Source organism: Haemorhous mexicanus, chromosome 5 (genome assembly GCF_027477595.1).
Source record: "Haemorhous mexicanus isolate bHaeMex1 chromosome 5, bHaeMex1.pri, whole genome shotgun sequence".
Taxonomy (NCBI): domain Eukaryota; kingdom Metazoa; phylum Chordata; class Aves; order Passeriformes; family Fringillidae; genus Haemorhous; species Haemorhous mexicanus.
The window spans coordinates 18,985,235-19,007,698 of NC_082345.1; the positions used below are offsets into that span (position 1 = coordinate 18,985,235).

The 22,464-nt window shown below is 42.6% G+C and overlaps 1 protein-coding gene across 2 annotated transcripts in view; it reads right to left on the reverse strand.

The window, feature by feature from the left end:
* The window catches only part of LOC132327226 (fatty acyl-CoA reductase 1-like), a 124,757-nt gene extending 108,266 nt beyond the window's left edge, over positions 1-16,491 (reverse strand). The window contains exon 1 of one of the 2 annotated variants that reach the window (XM_059846181.1): positions 16,399-16,491. The gene's annotated coding sequence lies outside the window, so the exon portion shown is untranslated. Of the gene's footprint in view, positions 1-15,928; positions 16,113-16,398 lie in introns of those variants that run through there. The other variant, XM_059846180.1, reaches the window with a different exon arrangement.
* Between the last annotated feature and the right edge of the window lie 5,973 nt (positions 16,492-22,464).

A 22,464-nucleotide genomic window follows, 5' to 3' on the forward strand; every position in this document is an offset into this window, starting at 1 on the left:
AATAAAATTGTTCTGGTGAAATGAAAATTGAGGCTTGGTAGGGGATGAATAGGAAAATTATTTATTTCATTTGACATTGGAAGTTCATTGCTAAATACAGATATAATTTACTACATATAAGATCAATGGCAACTTTTGTAATAACAGTCATGGCTTGGAGGGATAGAGGGAAATGTTGCTATAGCAATACCAACCATAAGATGAAAATCCAAATCTATTCAGAGCATCATTTCTACATTACATTGTTTTTATAGCAAAGCCCTTTAGCGCAGAAGAGTGCAGTAAATCAAAAGTAACACCAATTTTCATCACACAGACATAGTCTGGGCAAGTATTTCACAGAAATATCCTGAATAAGGAAACTATGACCACACATCAAGTAAAATTTGGTTCAGTTTAGTACTTTCATTCAGTTAATGTCAAATAAAGTCAAGAATTTAAATCCAGGCTTTTCTAAGCCAACTTCTCAGAAGTTGATTCAGAAAACTAAATACTTAGGGGTGGCCTGGGTGCTTCCCCCTGTTCTCTACACAATCCCAAGCAGCCTAAATGAGATCTGATCCTCCTTAAACTGGCTTGACTTAGGTCTGCAGGGTTTCTTGGCTCAGGCAGTAAGTGAAAGAAATAAAACTGGTTTGGAACTGGAATCAGCCCTAAAGTGAATACAGGCACATTTGCATGTTCCTACCCCTGATGCAGCCAGAATCAATGTTTATCTGAGAGCCAGATAAAACACAAAGGATGACCAACATACCATTGCAACACCTTTTCCTTGCCGGCCTCAAGGGAGGGAATTCCCACCCACAGGTTTCTGGCAATGGGTTTGGGGAACCAGGACTTAGGGTGTTTCTTTCTAGCTTGTCAAAGGTTGACCCCATTCTGTCCTGGATTACTGATAAAATCATACTTCCAATTATCCTGGCTTTTAGCTGACTACTTTTTCACCTTTCCATGAGCTGGCCTCTTCAATTAAATCTTGCAGCATTCGCAATCAATCATAGATTTAAAACAAGGATCAACTCAATTGAAAACAATCATCAACACCGATCTGTGAAAACAGATCTATTATGATTCTGACAGCTGATTTTCCCACGTCTCTCTCTCTCTTACTTTTGAAAATTAAGTTTCAAAAACAAATTTCTATATATTTCTACAGTTTCTAGAACACCTACAAAGACAGAAGCAATGACTACAGTACACATAATGCTCAACAAATATTTCAAATTAAGAAACTATGATGAAATACAAATTACCTGGCTTCCAATGGTCCTGTGAACATTGTGGTGTTTATTCCCAAGGTGTGTCAAAAGAGTAGAAAATTTGAAAATGGCTAGGCAATATAAACCCACATCTCACACAGAGTTAAGGACTCCTAGTACATGGATATATTTCAAGATGACAGTAAGGAGGAAATCTTTATAGAAGGACTTACATTGTCCACCATTTCAGATTCACCCTCGTGGACAGGAATGTCACAGCTGTACAAAATTCTTCCTCTGCATTGCTCATCCCTGATGTTGTGGGCAGAATCACAGAAAAACACAAAAAACCCTGGTGCAATTCTTTGCAGATCAGCAGTTTGATTCTCTGCTTGGGGAAGGACTCTCATCAGTACTAGATGAGTTCTGCCACAGCTTGGTCCAGCTGAGTCTCAAAAACACCGAAGGAAAAACTCCACCACCTCTCTGGGTGGCATGTTGAAAGTCTTGCGCTACTCAGTAGTGAAAAACGTTTTCCTAATGACCAGTCTGAAATCCCAACTTCTCCTAATGGCCAGCCTGAGCTACAATTTATGACAGTTGTTCCTTGTTTTAACTATCTGCCACAAACAAGAGTTCATTTCCATAGCCATTAGAATTCGTCTTTAAGAAGCTACAGGCTCCTATAAGATGGCCTTTTCTTTTGGGCAAAGTGAAACAGCCCAAGGACCCTAATCTCTCCTCATTACTTATGGTTCTTGTGGCTCAGAATCACCTTGGTAATCCTCTCTCCATTTTCTAAACATCGTGCTTTGCATTTGAGGAACCTTGGAACTAACTGAAGAACCAGAGGACTCAGCAATGCTGAGAAGGACAAATACTTCCCCAGATCTGCTGGCCACGGAGACCACCATGCTGTCTGCCTTATTTGCAATGAAAATGCATCACTAGCTCATCTCCGACTTGGCAGCAATCATCACATCCCATAGCATTCCCACAAATGTTCTCTTCAGCCAGCTGCCTTCCAGGCTACATTGCTGCAAGGAGTCGATCTGCACAGGCACAGAAATTCATGTTTATTCTCACTGAACTTCAAGAGCTGTTAGCTAAATCTCAGGCTTCCCAAGACCCAGCTGAATTACGTTTCTACCACTTCATGCACTGAACTCATACCAATTTAATGTGATCTATAACTTTTCTCTGGGTGCATTCCATCCCACCATCTAAGTAACTAACAGAGGTGACATAACTGGCCCAATCCCTTACAGGCCACTTGCTATCTGTCTCCAGTGAAACACTGAGCTATGGAAGACTACACTTTGAACTCCAATACCCATGCAATTTTCAATTAATCTAACAATCTATATACTTCCTCAGTGAGAGATGATAATAAAAACTGGAGTCAAGAAAGTCACAGGATGGTTTGGGTTGGAAGGCCCTTAAAGACCAGCCAGTTCCAACCCCCCTGCCATGGGCAAAGACACCTTCCACTAGACCAGGTTGCTAAAAGTTCCATCCCTGGATTGGGCATTCAAAACTTCTCTGGGCAACCTGTGCCAGCGACTCACCACCCTCACAGCAAAGAATTTACCCACCAATATGCCCATATCTACATATTTGGTCATTTACTCACAAAAGGCATTCTGGTTCATCAAATACTTCTTGCCCCTGCTACATTTGGGTCAACTATTCTTGATTATCTTCTCATTCTTCTCACATTTGAAAACAGATTCCCTGGAGACATGATATATAACATTTCTGGGGATTGCAGAAGGCTGACTAGTCCTGAACTACCCTTCTTTCTCTCCTTAAAAAGATGGGTGTAATAAATAAAGCCTTTCCCTAGTTTTCAGGAACCTCTCTGATATATTTCCATGGAGAACTGCAACTGCAGAATTGCAATTGCATCATTTATGTCTTTCAGCATCCTAGCATAAATCCCATCCAGCCTGACAGATCTGAACATAGCCTGCTTTTAAAAATAGTTTTGAGTAGTAAAATATTCTGTTTCCTGTGCTGCACTGCTTATTTAAGTTCTCCTAGGCAAGCTTTGCTTTTGTACAAAATTGTGTTTGGAACAAGAACGTATCATGACTCTTTCCTGGTGGGACAAATTGCAAGACAGGCCACCTCCTGCCCATGCACTCAAACCCACACTGCTTGGGCTCTGAGGACACAGCATTTATCCCCACCCCACCCTTGTAAGACTGGAGAGGGCTCTACCCTCAAGCTCCATGAGCCTCTATCTACCAAAAAGTGCTTCTCACAACTAGTCAGTGACATTAAAGAGAAGAGAACCCAAATATTCAGAGCACTAGCCTCAAAATACTGAGGGAGAAGAACAGAGAGCCAAGAAATACTCACAGCAGAAAGAAAACTTTCAACTTCGTTACTTCCCTTCAAAGTAACTGAAGGAATGAAGAAAAAGAGTAACTCACCTTTCTGACACATGATGTTAAACTTACTTAACAGGACTGAAATTAGTAGATTCCACTTGGATTCTGCTAGGATATGGTTACTCCAGGGGTGAAACCCAGTGAGACTCCTCTTCACTGATATTAAAAAATCTCACTGCTGCCTTGGCAGATCTGCCAAGCTGACTTCCTAAATGCTCAGTGCAAGATTGCTACCCTTTCATCTGCCTTTACCAGGGACCCGCAATCTGCTGCAGACTCATCACTACTTGTTTCTGAGTTGATAAAGAGGAGGACCCAAATACTGTCTAATGGCAGCATTTCCAGACCTCTTCAGACAAAGCCCTCTGTGCAGATGCCAATTCTCAGTACTCAGAACAAAAGAAGGAAAGCTGTTTTCACTGTATGCAGTTTTTGAACACTACTCCCTACTCCAAGTGTTTAGACAACACACTCTGCTACAGAATCCCAGGATGGCTCAGGCTGGAAGGGACACAATGGAGCAGCTGGTCCCACCTCCCTGCTCCAGCAGGGCCATCCCAGAGCACCGGGCACAGGATTGTGTCCAGAGGGGTCTGGAATATCCCCAGTGAGGAGACTCCACACCCTCTCTGGACAATCTGTTCACAGCTCGGTCACTGCCCAGGGAAGAAGTTCTGCCTCCTGCCCAGGTGGAACCTCCTGGGCTCAGTCCCTGCCCGTTCCTCTGGTGCCATTGCTGGGGCCCCTGAAGCAGAGCCTGGGCCCTGCTCGGAGCCCTCCCTGCAGACAGGGACACCCAGGGCTGAGGGCCCCTCTCAGCTGGGGCTCCTCTCGAGGCTGGACAGCCCCAGCTCCCTCAGCCTTTCCCTGCCAGAGATGCTCCAGGCCCTAAATCATCTCCACAGCCTCTACTGGCCCCGCTCCAGGAGCTCCATGTCCCTGCTGTCCTGAGGAGCCCAGGACTGGACACAGCACTGCAGATGTGCCACACAGGGCAAAGTAGAGTTAGTCTCATGTTTTTTGTAACAGTGAAGCGGGAAACAAATGCAGAACACTGCCTTGTTCCTCTTCATTCAGCCTATGTCATGCTAGCAGACCTCTGTATCTGATTTCAAATCTACCATGTTTACCTAATTTTCACATACTTTTTACCACTATCACTCATGTGCTTTGCTATGTTCCCTTTGCTTTCCAGTACTAATGCCACACTCTTACAAAGAAAATGCACATCTCCAATGAGTGTGCAAGTAAACACTAAGTGCAAAATTAATAGGATCACTAATATCAATGTTTTCTGGCAGAAAACATTCTCAAGAGAATAGAGACCACACTACCTGTGGCCCAGCATATCTTGTTCTTGTAGTATACAGTACTGGTGGAGAAATATTAGTAGAACTTTCATGTTCATGCTAAAACATCAGAAGGTATGTTCGCCTGCTAACAATACACCAGCTATTTATTTGCATTAAAAAAATTATTTAATCAATGAAGAAAAACTCAGAGAAAAACCTCTAAAAAAATCCCAAAACCAAAACAAAACAACAAAAAACCAAAACAACAACAGAAAAGCCAAACAGACAAACAAAAAAAACATCCACAAAGAGTTCTACAGTTGTAGACGTCCAACTTAAGAATAGGAGGACAGCGAAAAGAGAAAATTGATATATTTTACCCTAACAGTGCACTCAGATCAGTATTTGCTCTTTAAAGGAATGAAGGTAAATTTCCATAAAGTATGAAAAATATGGCATTTTAAAAAGCTAAGGCAATGAAATATGACCTTGTCATCATGGAATTAATTATCCTTCTTGTATTTTCCCAGACTTAATCTTCCTGATTAAGCACCTTCCTTTCAAAGCAATTATCAAACAGATGCAATACCTCTACTAGTGCAAGTGGAACTTTCTTGTTTGCTAAGATTTTTGCACAGCACTGTACAGAATAAAAACCTATCTACTTACAGGACACTCCAGTGAAAATCTTTAAATGATTTTAAAGAAGTTGCAGCTAGCAATTATGAGCACTTTAGATAAAAAGCATCTCTGACAGGATATTGGGCACTATACTCCGCATGGGAAGGACATAAGGTTGCACGTAGCAGGTAGGATTTTTGAAGTCTAAAAGACAGAAAAAAAAGAAAAAATAAGAGTAAGGAAGTGCCCATTTTATTTTATAAATGAATCAGTAGTACTGAGTGATATTTTTACAGAGCTGCATGGAACAAAACACCAAATGCTGCCAATGCTACTCTAGAGTGATAATATAGTCAACACACTGCAAATTATATATTTAGAGTAAAAATCCATATGCGGACTTGCATGCATTTCACAAAACCAAATCCTACTGTCTTAATAAATTCCAACGATCAGATGTAATAAATTTAGCCAACTCTTCTTACCCAGGAGACAAAGTACAAGTTTCCTGCTCTGTATCTAGGAAATGCTATGAGACCTACTTCTAGAATTCCACTTTTTATTTAAGGGCCCACAGTCACAATCACATTAGTCATGCTCAGTGTAGGTGTATGTAGAAACTAAGAGAACTACTCTCTTTGAAAGCACCTTGTTATTTAATGAAAGACTTATAGTATTGTGACTGTTTTAAGATTTTGAACACATGAACCTCAGATCAGAAACAAGTTCCTATGAAGGGTTCCAGATCACCTTACTTCATCTCCCAGAACAAGACTTACCTAGGCTGCCAGGGAAATTAAATGTTAGTGACATGCAGAGAAGTTGGGTTTTGATAAATGCAGATTAGGTCACTTCAGAAGGCAAGAACTTCCCCTTCTCCAAGGATGCAATCTATGGTCAGCAATGGAATCTCTGGCATTGTGTATTATTTTTGCTTTTTTTCAATGTGCTTGGCTAATTTTTAACATTAAATACCAACGGCTAGATGTGCCAACCTATAACCTTTAGACTGGAAGTTTAAAATCATATTGAATGTCAAGAGCAAAGCAACCTGTCCTTCTGTGTACATCAAAACCCTGGGCTGGGGGAATTCTGGCCTTCCAGAAATGTGACAAATGTGTTCTATATTAATGCAACTTCAGCCTGTTGATGATTCACCAGCAGAGGGGTGACTATTAAAACACAAATATTCATTACTTGAAAATCCATGCTGCTGTAAATGTAGCACTGACAGGCAAAAGTTTCCAAGAGGAACCTGAGAATTAATACACACATCCCCTGTCCAAGTGGAATAGTATGAGGAACTAATGCCTCTGTAGGCTGTGATTGACTTGCTGTCAGATCAGAGTTTAGTTTTGCATATGTGGTTGGTTCAACAGTATTACTGTGTTGGCAGAGTCCAGAGATCTCATCTTTAAAATCTGGGTGGGGTGCCATCACATCATTTTGGAAGCACACAGTTCCACCATCTCCTCAATCTGCTTGCTGGGAACTCTTTGTGGACAAGTTTATCAGCTGTAAGCAATGCCTTGAAAAGTCAGTTCTTGAAAAACCCTTAGCCAGCCAAAGGAACAGGCTTTCCCCTTGGTGGAAAATTCAGCGGTCCCAATGGCAGAAACAAAACCTCAGCTGTGTATGGGCCAATACAAACATCCAGCAGACAAAAATGCTGGGCCGAAACACTTGAGGCCTCATTTATGGAACATTCCAGTACCAGGAACTGATACTTCTCCACAAATCAGCTGATTTGGAACCTGTAGCAAACAGCAGAATGCCAGATTTGAGACAGGTGCCTGTAAAGCCCTGATTTTAGTGTGAATACAGACAGCTTTAGAACATAGTGGAGATGAGTTCAATACTACTCTTAGTCAAAGAGACACAGCTAACAGTCTGCCTGACAATACAGAGGAATGAGGGGTCAGAAATAGCCCAGAACAAAGGTGAGGGGATACACCTCCGGCAGGAAATGAGGCTTTGTGGTAACAACCTGAGCTCTCTCAGCTTAGTGAAGTGGCAGCAGAACTAGGTGAGGGAACAAACCAAAATGCCTGGTAAAGGACACAAAGACTAGGAAACATGGGGAATGAAAAAATGTTAACTGAGAAATGAATCAAGGACCCAGCATTTCCTATCAAATCACTGTGTTGTTTAGGGTACCCTGAAACCTTAAATTCAAGTACAGCAGAAACCCACTGGCTGCTTTGAGGATGCACAGGCCAAGGCAGTAGCCACTGAACATAAATGTAAGAATAAAGGAAAATTAAAACCATAGCTAGACACTGTTATGGCAAATGTTACTGGTTATCTGCAGAACCACAAAGCTTTTCCACTGAACTGGCAGGTCTGAGTACTGAATCTAGGTGCATGATTCGATGGTTATTTTGCTACACACAACAGAGCATGGCATAAACACCCTGGTACCCCCTGAGCTCCTCACCCTATCCTCTCGGTAAGTGTCATCAACTTTATTTCAGATGCAAAGAAAGGCACAAAGAAATGCAGAGGGGATCACTGACATTTTGTTACATACTAGGAATGTATTGCTCTGGAGTGTCTAAGATTGCAGCAATGAGGACTCAAAAGGAGTCACTGGTAGAAACCAGTATCATTCAATGTCTGTTAACATCTTGACCTGGAATTTCACTTCTTCCTGCAACAGGGCTCCACAGGGAAGTAGAAGCAGAACCACATCAAAGCAATAATGTACATTACTGGAGAAAGGATCAAGGAGGATGTAAAGAGCTAGGCTGAAAAGTTCCAGCTGCACTCACAGGAATAAAGAAGAATCTACTGCACACACTGCATGGCTATCAGAGCTCCGAGGCATCATAAACAAATCTTTTACCACAAAAGCAAGCAGGTTGTTTCTCTGCAGTCTGCAGGGTGGTAAGTAGAGCCACAAGGATGCAGTTATACAGCTGAGGTTAACTAAGGGTGTAATTCTGTCTGTCACATTCAATTTAGGAATGTGAATACATTTCATTTGAGTCTGAGTGTCTTACTAATGGCACGGAGAGCAATAGCTGTTATGAACAAAAAAGGTACCGTTTTTTTTTTAAGAGAAGGAGCTGCAGAGGAGTTTTCAGTTGGGCTAGGAATTGATCGCTGGCCAAGAGTTCTTTGTTAGTGAAATGTTGGAATCACCCCTTAAGTATCCTTAAGTACCGCCGTTTAACGCTCTGTTGTAGAGAATTCTTGTTTTTCAGAACCACCCTAGCCTGGTGCCAGGAGGATGACAACCTCCCCTCCGACGGTGGGGAGAGGGAGAAATTTGCATCTCAGGAGGCATGCAAATTTATCTCAAACCCAAACTGCACTGGGACGGGACCTTCACCAAATCCTGGAAAATACCCCAAAAAAGACGAGCCAAAGCAGAATTGAGAAGTCAGGGTGGTGTCTGGACATCAAGGCTGTGATCCGGAGCCGGCAGAGATGCTTGAAAACCTCGGTCACTCCTCGCCCCAACTAGAAATGATGCCAGTCGGACCCAGGACCCCCTGGACTGATAACCCAAACTGAGAAACCTGGGTATACCCCCACTGGCCTTGCGAGGACAGGACTCCCGGCTCTGGCCCCTAGGGGACAGAGCTGCAAATCCTCCTCTTCTGAGTCACTGCTGGAAGCGGTGGCAGAACTCTGCAGATCTGCCAAAACCCCATTTTGAGCTGATCACTTTAATAAAGGCATTAAATGGAGGAAAATCACCTGCCCTGTTCATTTCATAGCCTTAGCCTCTTCAAAACTTTTTTGTCCAACAAAGGCATTGAGTCCTTTACAGCAACGACATTTAATTCAATAGCCAAAGGCAATCCAGAAGCAGTCCTGAACTGCGATGTTCTCCTTGACTTAAAGCTAGAAGCAATGAATAAGCTGATGTCAGTATATGCATCAGTTTTACTAAGGGCTCATTCTGTAACAAAATTTCACCCTCAAAATTGTCCTTAAAATAAGGTTTAAACAGAGTCATGCCATACATTTCAGACCAACAGATACCAAAAATAAAAGAGCTCTGTGAGCATGTACTACATCAGAAAGTGCTTTAGGTCAGGGAGGCAACTCCTTTTATCTCTCTGCCCCCCACACTTTCCCTCACAACAGAGCACTTCTGAAACTCCTCCATTATATACCCACAGCTCACGCATGGGACTGGAGAAGAAATATATTAATTTCTGTCCTTACAGAGAAGATTTTTAAAAAGACCATATGTTAGTCAACAAGCAGAGACAGGTGGTAAAAGCAGGTGGTTTTGAAAGGATTTTCAGCAGTCCCTGGCTCCACCATCCCAGAAGCTCCACAGGGTACTGGCAGAAGAAGTGGCTCCTTTCCTTTTCTTTCCTTTCCTAACTCCAGAAAAGCAGCAGCTGATCTTGCTGATTGCCACAAAGGCAGGAAAGGACAGGAAAAACTCACTCATGTTCTTCATCCCACCTCCAAACTGCTTTTGCCTCTCCGCAGAAGCCCAGCTGAACACAAGACACTGCTCAAGGCTGAGTAGCCAGCTGCCCATCTGCCAAGAGACACAAACCCACCCCCATGTTTACTGGTCCCAGCCAGGCCCAGAGTGGGCAGAGCTCCTGAGATTGGCAGTCACTCACCATAGACCATGACCACTTTGCTTCTGACCACACCTGAGGATGGTACCTAAGAGAGCATCACGGCAGGCTCCAGTGCTGAACCCTGGCATACACCCTTGCCCCCAGGCCAGGGCCCTGCTCAAAGCACCAGCACCTGTTTCAGAAGGCCCGAGTGATGAAGAAGGCATCTTAGATGCTGCAACCCCACACAGCCAGACTATGACAAATGGTGAATGACTTCACATCACAGAGCAATATGGCAATGGGAGCAAAGCTCACTGAAGCACAGCTATTCATTCACATTACACCTCAAAACAGACAAAGTGGGCAAAAAAACATTATTTCATGTGTAAATAGTAGCAGTGACAGAAAAATATATTTCCAATGAGCGTCGTGTGTTTGGCCAAAGCAATATTGATTGCTATACATGCAACTTTCTCTAAGTTACTGCTACTTATGCTCAGGGAACAAGAACCCACTGAAAACAAAGAGTAGAAAGCACGAGCGTCATGCTGTCGTTTTGGGCACACTGTTTCAGCTGGAGCACAGCACCAGCTCCAGTCACCTGTAACTCTCCTCTGAGCTATCACTGCTGAACACCTTATCATGCCTAAAATGATGAGTCACACCATTTCTTATTCTGCTGATGAATCATGGTGCCACCTCTGGCTACTATCAAAACTGCCTGTAACCATCTCAGCCGTTAACTCCACAGTACACTCATTCCAAAGAACCTTTCAGAACACTGCTCTGCTCTGCTCTATTAAAACCCACATATTTTGTGAGTAAATAAAGAATCTCTCTTTCAGCATGTACTAAAGTGTAGAGTAGGAACTACACTCCTGAAAGGCCTGGTACTTTTCCTACACAGCACCTCTATTTTTCAGATTTTCCTCAAAAAGAGGAGTGACTGGCTCAATATCAACATAAGACTTATTCTTGCTTTACATTTCTTAAAACAATACAACTGCATAGCTTTGTAAAAACCTTTTTCTTGTTGTTTATCTATCCCACTGTTTACGAAATTGCAGTCAATTAACACTTCTGTAATTTCATCCACAATATCAAGGTAGTTTCTGAAGGAATATTCTAGAGAGGGTTGTAACACAATAGTGTAATTATATTCAGCAGCCCCAAAATAAGAAAAGGAATTTTTGAACCATCTACAGCAAAATAAATCCCCCTTTCATTACATTAAATCAGGGAGCCTTTCTTTCCTTCAAACAATTAGGTTTATGGCTTCTTTCAGGAATGTAAAACAGAAAACAAGCACACAAACAAACCAAAAAAAGAAGCTGGTAGTCCCGCCAGTCCCAATTTTATACAGCACTGCAGAACAGTACTGAAAACTGAGTCTGCTACAAAGGTAAACACAAGCCATTCAAAACTGGAATCAAAACCTGGTATTTGTTTACAGAGAACATCCCATGGTAAAATTGCTTCTTGCCTTTGGACACAATAAAACATGGATCAGGGCTTGGACAAAGGCACGGCCAAAAGTTGGCTTTAGAAATTATATTGTAAGCATCCAGGTTTGTGACCAGTCCTGCCATTCTTGAATACATCAATCAGTCATTAAGTTTTATATTTTTTCTGTTAACCCCACAAGACAACCACCTGCTACACAAAGCAGATATGGAAGATGGATACTGGTATAGAGAGTTAAAAATTAATTGAAGTATGAGGAAAATCTATTATAACTGTATTTTATGGGCACAGTTGCACCACAATTACATTGTGGAAGGAAAAAACTTTGGAGTCAAACACAACAGCATATTTTTGAGGCACAACATACCTCTTTCTGTGAGCATGAGTGGAAGAATAGAGCCCCATGCAATTTCCAGCCACTTCAAACTCCCTAAGCAGGGGTACACACAAAGAGAAACAGATTCAAGCAATTCCTGCAAAACACAGCTAATATAAGTCTAGAACAGAACACAATATAACTGAATTACAGATATTTTTGTCAAACCTTCAATATGCCTTATGCTTTAACAACAAATATAGTCACAGATTTGAGGGAGAAAGGGTCTCCAGTTTTTAGTAATTATCAACAGAACACTAATTACATACCCACTATTATTATTTCACTATGTAAAGACCTGGTTTGCTGTAATTTTAACACTATATGTCACTCAAGGACAGCTAAAGAAAGCCTTAAAGCACTATGAAAATAAGAATTTAAAAAATACAAAAAACTCAACAGACAAAACATCTGCCTCAGCTGGCATTAAAAATGGGAAACACAGGCTTACCATTCAAAAACTGAATGGAAAAGAACTGTAATAAAAGAAAAAGAATTTGCTGTAGTCTTATCTTGAAGGACATAGTTCCCTCTTTGACTCAGTTCATCAGACCCCTGAAGGGTATGTCTACACAAGTGACTGGAGACAGGCAGGCACCTCTCCTCCCTCTCCAGACCGGCCAGATAGGAGTCAAATTAAACCCAGAGGCCACGCAGAAGCATCAGCACAGCACCAAGTGAGCTCGTGATGCTGAACATCCCCTGCTGCGAGGAGAAGCAGCACACTCTTCCCCCAAGCGCACGATCTCCGCCGATTCCTCACTGCGTTTTAGTCAGGCGTTGAGTCACACCCAGGAATTCATCCAACTCAAAACCAGGCCAAGAGCAACAACAAGAGCAGATTTGCATTTGGCCAGGAGTAATAATCCCATCCCAAGCCGGAGGCTGGGAATGAGTAGCCAGAGGTGAGGCAGTCAGGCAGACCCCCTGGTCAGGCAGGAGCCCACATTTAGGAAGCAAGGTTTGGGGAGTGCCAGTGCAACTCCACACAGGCACAGATGAAGAGCTCCCAAACGAGGACTGCCTTCGTGAAATAGCTGCCTGAGCCAGGGAAGTCAACGTCCTTCAGATTATCCTTATTTCTAGACACATCTGGTGATGCCTGACTCTTTCCATGACCCACTCCTAATAATTTAGATAATTTTAATCTTGCTGGATAATATTCAAACTTCCATTTCTTAAGCCTCCTTTGTGGATGCGACCCTTCAGGAAACAATGCTTTAATTTTTCATAGTGATAATGTGAAATAATGCATTATTATAGGACAATGCTAATTTTATCCCCTGCAGCTGTTATTCCCAATATTTTCTTCCAAACATACCAAAACCAAAAAACATAGTAAGATATGAACCAGTCCCCAGATGATTTGGTACTCATCAATACACCCCACTGAGTTGCTCACCTGATCTGTCCCTTCTAAAGGTCAAAGTAATTTGCTAAAAGTAAAGTAATTTGGGGAAAAACCTGGCAAAATCTTCAGAACTAGGAGCTTTCTATGTGAAATGTATGGGGAAAAAAAAAAAAGCTTTTTTCCAATGACAGTCTAATTCTGCAGGCTGCTCCTCTAGAGCAAGGATCTACACTCCACCACAGGACTCAAAATCGTCAGTATCCAGAAGATTTCTGAAGAAAATGACCACTTGTTTGTGTTCTCCACTGCACCAAGTAGCCAAATTACAGTTTCTGTGCCTTGGGTAAAACTGCCAACAGTCCCTGACACAATCCTCCTGCCATGTCATCATCCATGTTTCTCTCCCTGCCAGCCCTCCCACACCTTCCCAAGTCACCGACCTCCCCAAGATTCAGGTTTGTCAGATCTGAACTGACTTTGGGGAAGGTACAAGAAGCTTATCAGTCAAAGCTGCTTCCAGTAACAGAGCCACAAACTTTGTGCCTCTGTTAACAGGCCATTTCCTATTACTTTCCTAGTAGCTGATCTCTAGATTTTTTTTTCCCCGGCTGACATGCTTTGGGTTCTATTTACTCAGCCTTTTCTCACATGGTCTTCAAGATGTTTTAAAACTACATTTCCCCACCACTAATTTAAACAAGCCTTGACAGGGATTAAACTTGAATCCCGAATTGGAAAAACTGAAGAATTTGCAGCTTTATTACTATATCAGATTCATCCTCAAACATACTCTAAATACAGTAGAAGGCTGGCCTTAATCTGCTATTCTTTCATGTTCAATTCAGATACCTTTGAGTCAATGCATCCCCACCCCCCGCAATTTCTTCATCCCCAGTTCTCATCACCCATGTACTGAAATTTATGATGACTTTAACTTAGAAAAAAAACCCAAAACACAAAGGAAACATATTACAACACTATTGTTATGCAGAAACAAGTTGTCACAACACCACAATAGATCTAGACGTTAAAGCACTCCATTGCAGCAGGGATTTTACAACTTCACTAAAGCAACTATCAATTTTTAAACTATGTAGTTCCTTCAAAGAGAAGACGAATCCCTAACTCAGTACTGAACAGAACTTGGATTTTTCTAGTAAAGATCATTACAGCTAAGCAGGAAACTGTGATGCTTTTGACACAGCAGCACAAATCAAAATAAAGTCCAGTAGCAAATCTCTGTGCCACCAGCTTCTTAACAAGTGGGAATGAAGGTTCCCAGAATGCCAGCATGCACAGAAAGTTACACTCTAAACTAACAAGCCAAAACAATATGAGCTTTGGTATTAAAAGTTTCTGAAAGGCCTTGCATTTTGTTATGTTTCTGGGATCATCTAATAGTTCAATTGTACACTTGTTTTAATACAAATTCAAGTGAACCAGGATTAGAGATGATATGGCTTTTGGAACACATTTTTCTAGCCTAAAAATGATCTTCAGAGATAGCAAACTTTCAGGCTAAATAAAGATGCAAAACTAGCCTTTTGACTGAATTTATAGTTTTACTAGTTCCCCCTAACAAGATAATAGTCTGTCATTAGTTATTTGTTTCTCTAGCTATGCCCTTAAAAGGCTCCAAGGCAAACACAAAAAACCATATTGTTCTCAGTAACATTACTGTAAAGGACTGTATAAGACAAGACAAGGTCACATTCTCTAGTTCCCAGAGACCGAGGATATCCTTACACGATCCAAAATTTGTGTTTGTGGTGCCCTGTGGGTGGGGGGTAGCAGGGATATCCAGTCCTTTCCCAATCAAGAGACAGAAAACATCACCAAGTCTCTGAGTAAGGCTCTTTCCTCATATGATTAAAACTCTATGGCTATCTAACACCACACTTCTATTAAAAAAAAAACCAAAAAAACCGTATGGGCCTAAGAGCAAGAAAACAAAAAAGCAACCCTCCCCCAAAAATTAGATTAGATCTTCCTTTATTTTGAACCGTATCGTGTCCACGATTTACCCTCAGCCAACTCTGCGGCGAGGCAGGGCGGGAGCCGTTCGCCACACCCTCTCCTCATTCACAGGGTCTCACCCCAGCGTCAACTCACCCAAGCAAGAGCCGAACCACCAGCAGGGCCGGGGCTGCCGCTGCCCCTGGGGCACCGCCAGGTGCCAGGGGCTCGACCAGGCCGCTCCCGGCTCCCTGGCCGCGGTACCTGCCCGGCAAGATCCCGCTGGAGGCCCCCGGCCCCGTGGCAGCCGCTGCAGCCGGCCCGGCCCCGCCGCCTCCCGAGCATCCTCCCTCTTCCTGCGTCGCCTCCTCCTCTCCCTCGCCCCCCAAACCATCTTCTACCTTCTTGGGTGTTTTGAGGGGTTTTTTTTTTTTTTCTTTTCTTCCCTCCGCCGTGCCCCAGCGGATTGTTACCTTCAACTGCCGCTTTTCCGACCAATTCCTGTTTCCAAATCGCTGTCCCCCACCTTCCCCAGCATGCAAGCAACTCCCGGCAAAGAAGAGGCGGAGGAAAAGAGAAAAAGCAAGCAAGCGAGCAAGAAAATAAAACCCAAAAACAAACAAACAAACAAAACCCCCAAACCAAAACAACAACAACGAAAAAAAAAACCCCAACAATAAAAAAAAAAAACGGGAAAAAAACCAAATAAAGCCCACCCAAATAAAATTAACAAACCTTCCGTGGCGCTCCGGGTGTGACAGTGTGTATCTGTGTATCCGGCCGGGGAGGGAGGCGGCCAGCAGCAGCGCCGGCCCCGCTGCTCCGAGCCGGACCGGGGGAGGATGCGCGCCCACCCGGGGTGCGGACTGGTACCGGCTGGCTCAGCGCCACGGGCTCTGCAGCAGAATCCGCCAGGCACCGCCAGGGCGGGAGAGCAGCCCCCCCCCCCCCCCCCCCAGCAGCGCTCGGCCCCGCGTGTGCCCTTGAACCCCGCCTCAGGCCGCCCCTTCCTCCGCAGCTGCTGCCACCGTCGCCCCTGAACTGTGGGGCACAGGCGCGTTCGGCGGCCTGGCCGCTTCCCGCCGCGGCCGTGCCGCAGGGGGTGCGGGCACGCCGCGTCAGCCCTGCAGGGAACCAGCAAGGCAGGCGATAAAAGGTTCCCTCTCTCCTCTCCCTTCTTCCTCCCGGAGGGCTCCCCTCCTTACGTGCTGTCGGGGCTCCTCCGCCGCCTCCAGGCTCGCCAGGGCCGGAGCGAGTGGCGGCAGGGGCGGCTCCTCCTCAGCGCGTCCCCGAACCCCTTCCCCACCCTCGTCCTCCCCCGCTCCGCCTGCGCCGGCGTGAGCCGGCTGTCGGGAATGCGGGAAGCGTAGTCGGGCTGTGCTGGAGCCCCGCAGGCATCCAGTGGAGGGCGGAGGAGCCCCAAAAGCTCCTAAATCCATGGTGAAGGGGCAGGGCGAGTGGTCCCTCGGGTGCCCTCCAAGGTTATTACACCTCCTTACCCTCTTCAACTTACAGCAGAATTTACGGCTGCGATTAAAATGATCAGGAAGAATGTTGTGCACAGAAACAGTGTTATAAAATAGGCATATTAAGTTAACTACGCAAATTGTCTTGTAAGCGTTAAGGAAAAACCGAGATTTTCAGCATACCTGTTCAGCCTGGAAGACCTGCTTTTAACACCAATATTCATTTTCTCTCTTCAGCAATAGATGGTACACCCTCTGATCTTTTCAACTTGGCATCAGAATCAACAAGATGTGACATTTTTATAGTCTCTTATTACACTTGCAGTATGTATGAGCATTAATAAATTTTACAAGGTTGTGTTTATTTCATTATTTCCTTCCATTTATTAGTGCTGGGAAAAAGCCAGCCCGGGAGAGACTGGGTAAGCTGCTCACTGATTAATGAATCCGTATGAGAGCTATCAGCAGAACACCCCACACAAAGGGATTAAGTACTGCAGCCACAGCTGCAGCTCCCCCACCTCGAGCTCCTTGCTTGGGGAAGTTATAGGCTACAAGTGCCTGCCACTTTCACATGAGACCTACCAGTTCCTGTTGGCACATCTGGGCATGATCTAAGGCTAGGTGGAATCTCCAAAGCCTCATTTCACTTCATTCTGCCAGGTGTCCTTACAGTACTTGTGCCAGTCGCCTTCATGTGACACAGGACATAGGGCTCTAAGACGCAGGTGGACCACAAAAATCCAACCAGGACACAAGGTCTATGTCACCTGCTCTCTACATTACACCTATGGATTGGAGTAGGGTCATACAGAGCTGAGCAGGTGATTCATCCCACAGAAATGGGTGGGATGTAGGGAACTTTGCCTTCATAATTCATACAGATGGAAGAAAAGCTTCTGCCTTCTCCAATACCCAGGTGCTGTTCCAAAGGTTTGGAGCACTCAACAGGAGAGTGGAAACTCTGTTTCAATTTCCTTTTTGCATTTACAGGGAAAAACAACCTACAGTTTCTTTTACAGTTTGACTCTGTGATCTTAAGGATCTTTTCCAATCTCAGTGATTCTGTGATTCCAGCAAAGGAGTTTCAGATTTCATTCACTGGAAGTGTAGCAGGAGGATATTTGCAAGGAAAGAAACCACAGGAAGTGGTTCTACCGGAGGAGGCCCCAGCTGTCTGCAGAGAGTGACTGATGGTTGCTGGGATGTTTCTGAGTAAAGAGAGTTTTGGTTGCCTGCATCACAGGCGTATTCTTTAACATAAACATCTGCCTTGACAGGCTGGCCAGGCCTCTGTCAAGACTGAAAAGGCCATACCTGAACTGATGGTGACTGACACCAAAATGAGGAACAAGTAGACAAAGACGTGACTTAAAAGAATAGTCAGTGAGGGATGGCTTTGTTCAAGGACCATGATCTTGCACTTTGAAAACTAACCAGAAGGGAAATTTTTGGGAAGCTCAGAATGAGACAGAACTATTGTATTATCTTTCAGGACACCAAATAGAGAGCTTAATAAGCAACAGTTCCTTCAGAAAGTCTTCCAAGAGACTTTGTATAGGAGACATACAAATCTGCAAACTTAGTGAAATTCCTTTGGGAAATTCCCAAAAAGCAGCCAGGCTAGAAGAACAGTTCCCAGCTAAGAACTAATTAAGACATTAAATTGCTCACGTGTCAGAGTTGGTTCACGACAGCTTCCCAGAAATCTCTAGGGATAAAAAATGCTGAGAACATAATTTGACTGAGGAAATGAAGAAACAACAGGGAATTGCGCCAACCTGAGGAGGCTGCCCTTTGAACCCAGGAAATGAAAGTAGCAGTGAAGCTCTCAAATGTGTCAAGGGCTAGGGAGAAAGTGGAGGCTTCAGCTTGAGAAGCGGTAATAATCTGTCTGAAATCTTGTGGGAGTCTGTAGGAAAAAACCTGTTACATGCTTTTTTGGAATGAGATGGACAAGGACAAACTGCATGAGAAGAGCACAGAGTCAAAACATCTGCAGTTTCCTCTAAAGAAGACTGCAAGTGATTTCATATACTGGGAAATACGCTACAGGTCCTCAAAACTCACTCTGGAGCATCTATTTTTTTGTTGTTGTTTTTATTTTGTTTAATTAAAAGATAAGCTTTCCTTAGCTCCTTCCCAGATGTCAGTTTCTCTTCGAATTCTTGCCAATGCAAGCAATTCAATCTTGGTGAGGCACTCACTCTGAGCAAAGCAATCATTTATCCATTAAGCATCCAGAGGGGAAAAGAAATATAACAGAAAACATGCAAAAGTGATTAACCTTGGCTTTTCCCCCAGAAATTTATACCTGTATCTTTACAAAGTAGCGGCTTGACCTATGAGATTTCTCTTTCATGAGGCTGACAAAAAAAAAAAAAAAAAAAAGTCAAATGCAATAACTATTAAGTTTATTCTATGCAGAAAATCATGTCTCTATTAAAATGATTTTAACACCTACCACTCACTCCTACTCATGGCTGCCCAGCTTCAACAATCTAAGCAGTTGAATTGAAATATTTTCTACATAATGCTTGTTAAGCAATAAAATGTTAAAGGGACACTGTTATCTCTATGGCTCCCAAACCCCACTTCTTATATTTCTGATTTAGCAAGTCAGCTTGCCCTTTAATCTTTTCACCAATGTGATTGTTCCTCTGGATTTGGAAAGGGTATATCTTCTGCAGTTTTTAGATGCCTCAGACTAAATGATTCCATTATTTTATAATACAGACCAAATGAAGGAAGCTGAACCATAATGGAAGATGTTGATGATTTTTGAATCATCTATCAGACAAAAAATGGAGTAACATACATTGAAGAGTCATAAAAGAGTCAAACTCTGAACAGAATATTAGTTGCCACATATTGCAAACATGTTTTAAAAAATAATTTTGCTACTGATAAATATTTATTTATTTTTCCTTGTGAAAGGGAGAGAAGTAATGTGGAATTAAGTAGTGTGGCATTTATTTTCTTAATACAAGGAATTCACATTTCACAGTTTCACTTTTTTTCCAATGATGTGTTTGCCTTCAGCCAAGGTACAGGTGAAGATTAGGGACTCTAAGAAAATTAAACCTGCAATTAATGCAATTAATATTTAAAAGTAAGAAGATGTTATTAACACATCTTGTCATCTGTCAGCCTGATCAAGTTGTATCAAACTTGGTGTTTATGATGAAGGAAAATCATTTGTATGCATGGAAAGCTGCCAAAGAGTCTTTGGGCAGGCTGATTTCTTAAATAACAGTAATTTAACCCACTTACAGCTTCCTCATGTGAACCTAATACCTGAGGAGAAAGAAAAGGTGGCAAGTTGTTGAGTGGAAAAAAAAAAAAAAAAAAAAAAAAGACCAATGTTGATTTTTTAAAAAAAGGATCCCACTGGTGCAAGTATGCACAGAAGGGCAGAAGGGGTTGGGCTCTGCTCCCAGGGAACAATGGACAGGCAAGAGGAAACAGCCTCAAGTTGCACCAGGGGAGGTTTAGATTGGATAATAGGGAAAATTTCCTCACTGAAATGGGTATCGAGCATTGGCACAGGCTGTCCAGGGCTGTAGTGGAGTCACCATCCCTGAAGTGTTAAAAAAATGTAGATGTGGCGCTTGAGGACATGCATTAGTGGTGGACTTGGCAGTGCTGGGTTTAAGGTTGGACTGATGGTTTTTACAGGTCCTTTCCAACCAAAACAATTCCAAAATTCTGTGATTTGATATTCATTGCCTCTTTTCGTCAATTAAGTGGTAGCACTGAGTACTGAGTAACCAGCAGTGGAATGTCAGTGCTGCAAATAATTAGTTAAATATCTTATGTTTTCAAGTCAAATTCTGCCTAAACAAATAACAGTGTGTGCATGTCTGAAGTGCCTCACATCTCAAAATGCCAAGCCACTTTGCATTAAGTGATTGATGCCAGACACAAATAGGCTTCTTGTCACAAGAGCCTTAATCTTTTTTTTTTTTAACCACAGACCTTACAATGCTTGTACTGTAATCTTTCAACTTTTTAATGGGAATCGACAGGTAGATTGGTTATTTCCTGATTGGCTGATCTCTAAACCTGTAAATCTACACTGGTGAGCAGTTTTCTGCTATGGCAATTTTTTTATTCTTTTAATCTGCATCCAAAACAGTTCAATCTGGAAACAGGGCAGAAATGTGACCTGACAACATCCCAGTATTTCCAGTGTTTAAGTAATGAAACTGAGCTTCCAAAACCTTACAGAAGTCTAGGCAAAACCCAGTTCTTGGGTATGCATTTAGAAGACTTTTTCATTTTTATTGGATTTTCCCTTCCTGGAATACAAATAGAGAAATAGTACCATGAGAGAATGACGAGTAGTATTTTGCAGAAAGTCAGAAATGCATACTACATTTTATGAAGGCACTCGACTTTTTTATATGAGACCATGCTATCCATTATTCCCTACTGACGTCTGGTCTATGATATTCCAGATATTCCTCAAGAATACTGGAGAAAATGTGGACACCTTGGCAACTCCTCTAAAGACAGCACAAACTCAGTTTATTAATAAAATTACTACAGAAAATTGTATCATCATAATAATCAGCTAAAATATTCAGGTTGTTATTTCTACATCTCATTTGGTAGTATTAACTTTTTACAAGTGTAGATGTTTTGTCTTTTTTGCAGTTGGATAGCACAGGCTCTTCCTTTGGGTATTTTCAATTCCTTACTGACATTTCTTCCTGATACAATCCTTGCTATAAACTGTCTTTACATGGTGGGGAGTTTCAGCATTTCAGCAAGAGAATCACAGTGTGGCAGAGTCTTATTTTTCTGTTAGAAGCAGACTTAAACACCAAACGGCTCATAAATATTATCAATTATTAAATTTTGGGCTCCAAAACACTTAAAAAGTTCCAGAACAAATGACTGTGCCATGTATAGGAGTTCACCTACCCCTGGCCACTGCCCACCTTCTAGAAGCACAGGCTGTGTGATCTCAGCAAGCTTTGAAAGAAGATTTTTTTTTTCTGAGTTTTTTTTTCATTTTGTGCAATATAAGAAAAGACTGAAGTGAAATTGAGGCAGCAACAATGAGAAAAAAAGAGAATCAAGAGAAAAAACAACAACATGGATGTAGTATATGGTATAGATAATTCAAGCTATATAGGTGTATAAAATATTATAAAGATCCAACATCTGCTTCCGACTACCATAACCCGAAGGCAGAGTTCTTTTCTATTCAAACAGTTCCTGGACATCATCCAGATAAAATCAGGTTTTCTACTGGTCTGGCTGGGAGCGAAGTCTATGCAAGTATTTCCGGACAACAACGTTCAGATAGCATTGAGTCCATTAACGTGTGAATGGGACCTTCCTGGGCAATAAGTACCAATTTCCCAGGAATGCCAGAGACTCATGAGGGCCTGCACCTGGAGAGATTGCATCAAAACCAGGGACATCCCTGTTACATGTGAAAGAAGGCTACCCCGGAAAGCTCAGACGAGCCATTTGGACTTCTGGACTTACTTTTGTATATGTTTGAATCTGTATAGTCCCAGTTATACATATGAAGGGACATACAGTAGTCTGCTGTCATTTCTGCCTCAGGCAGAATAAATGGTATATATGCCGGCTGTGAGAGGCAATCGGGGTGAACCGCCTCGGAGACGCTGACACTCTGTCAGATGAATCCAGGGTTCACCCAGCGCCGACTCCCGGGGTTGACGCTGTCTTAGCTGTGGTGGTTTTTTGCAATTCTATTTTTTGTTGTCGATCTAATAAATTTTTATAAATTTTTTTTAAAAATTTGGCTACCAATCTGATAATTTA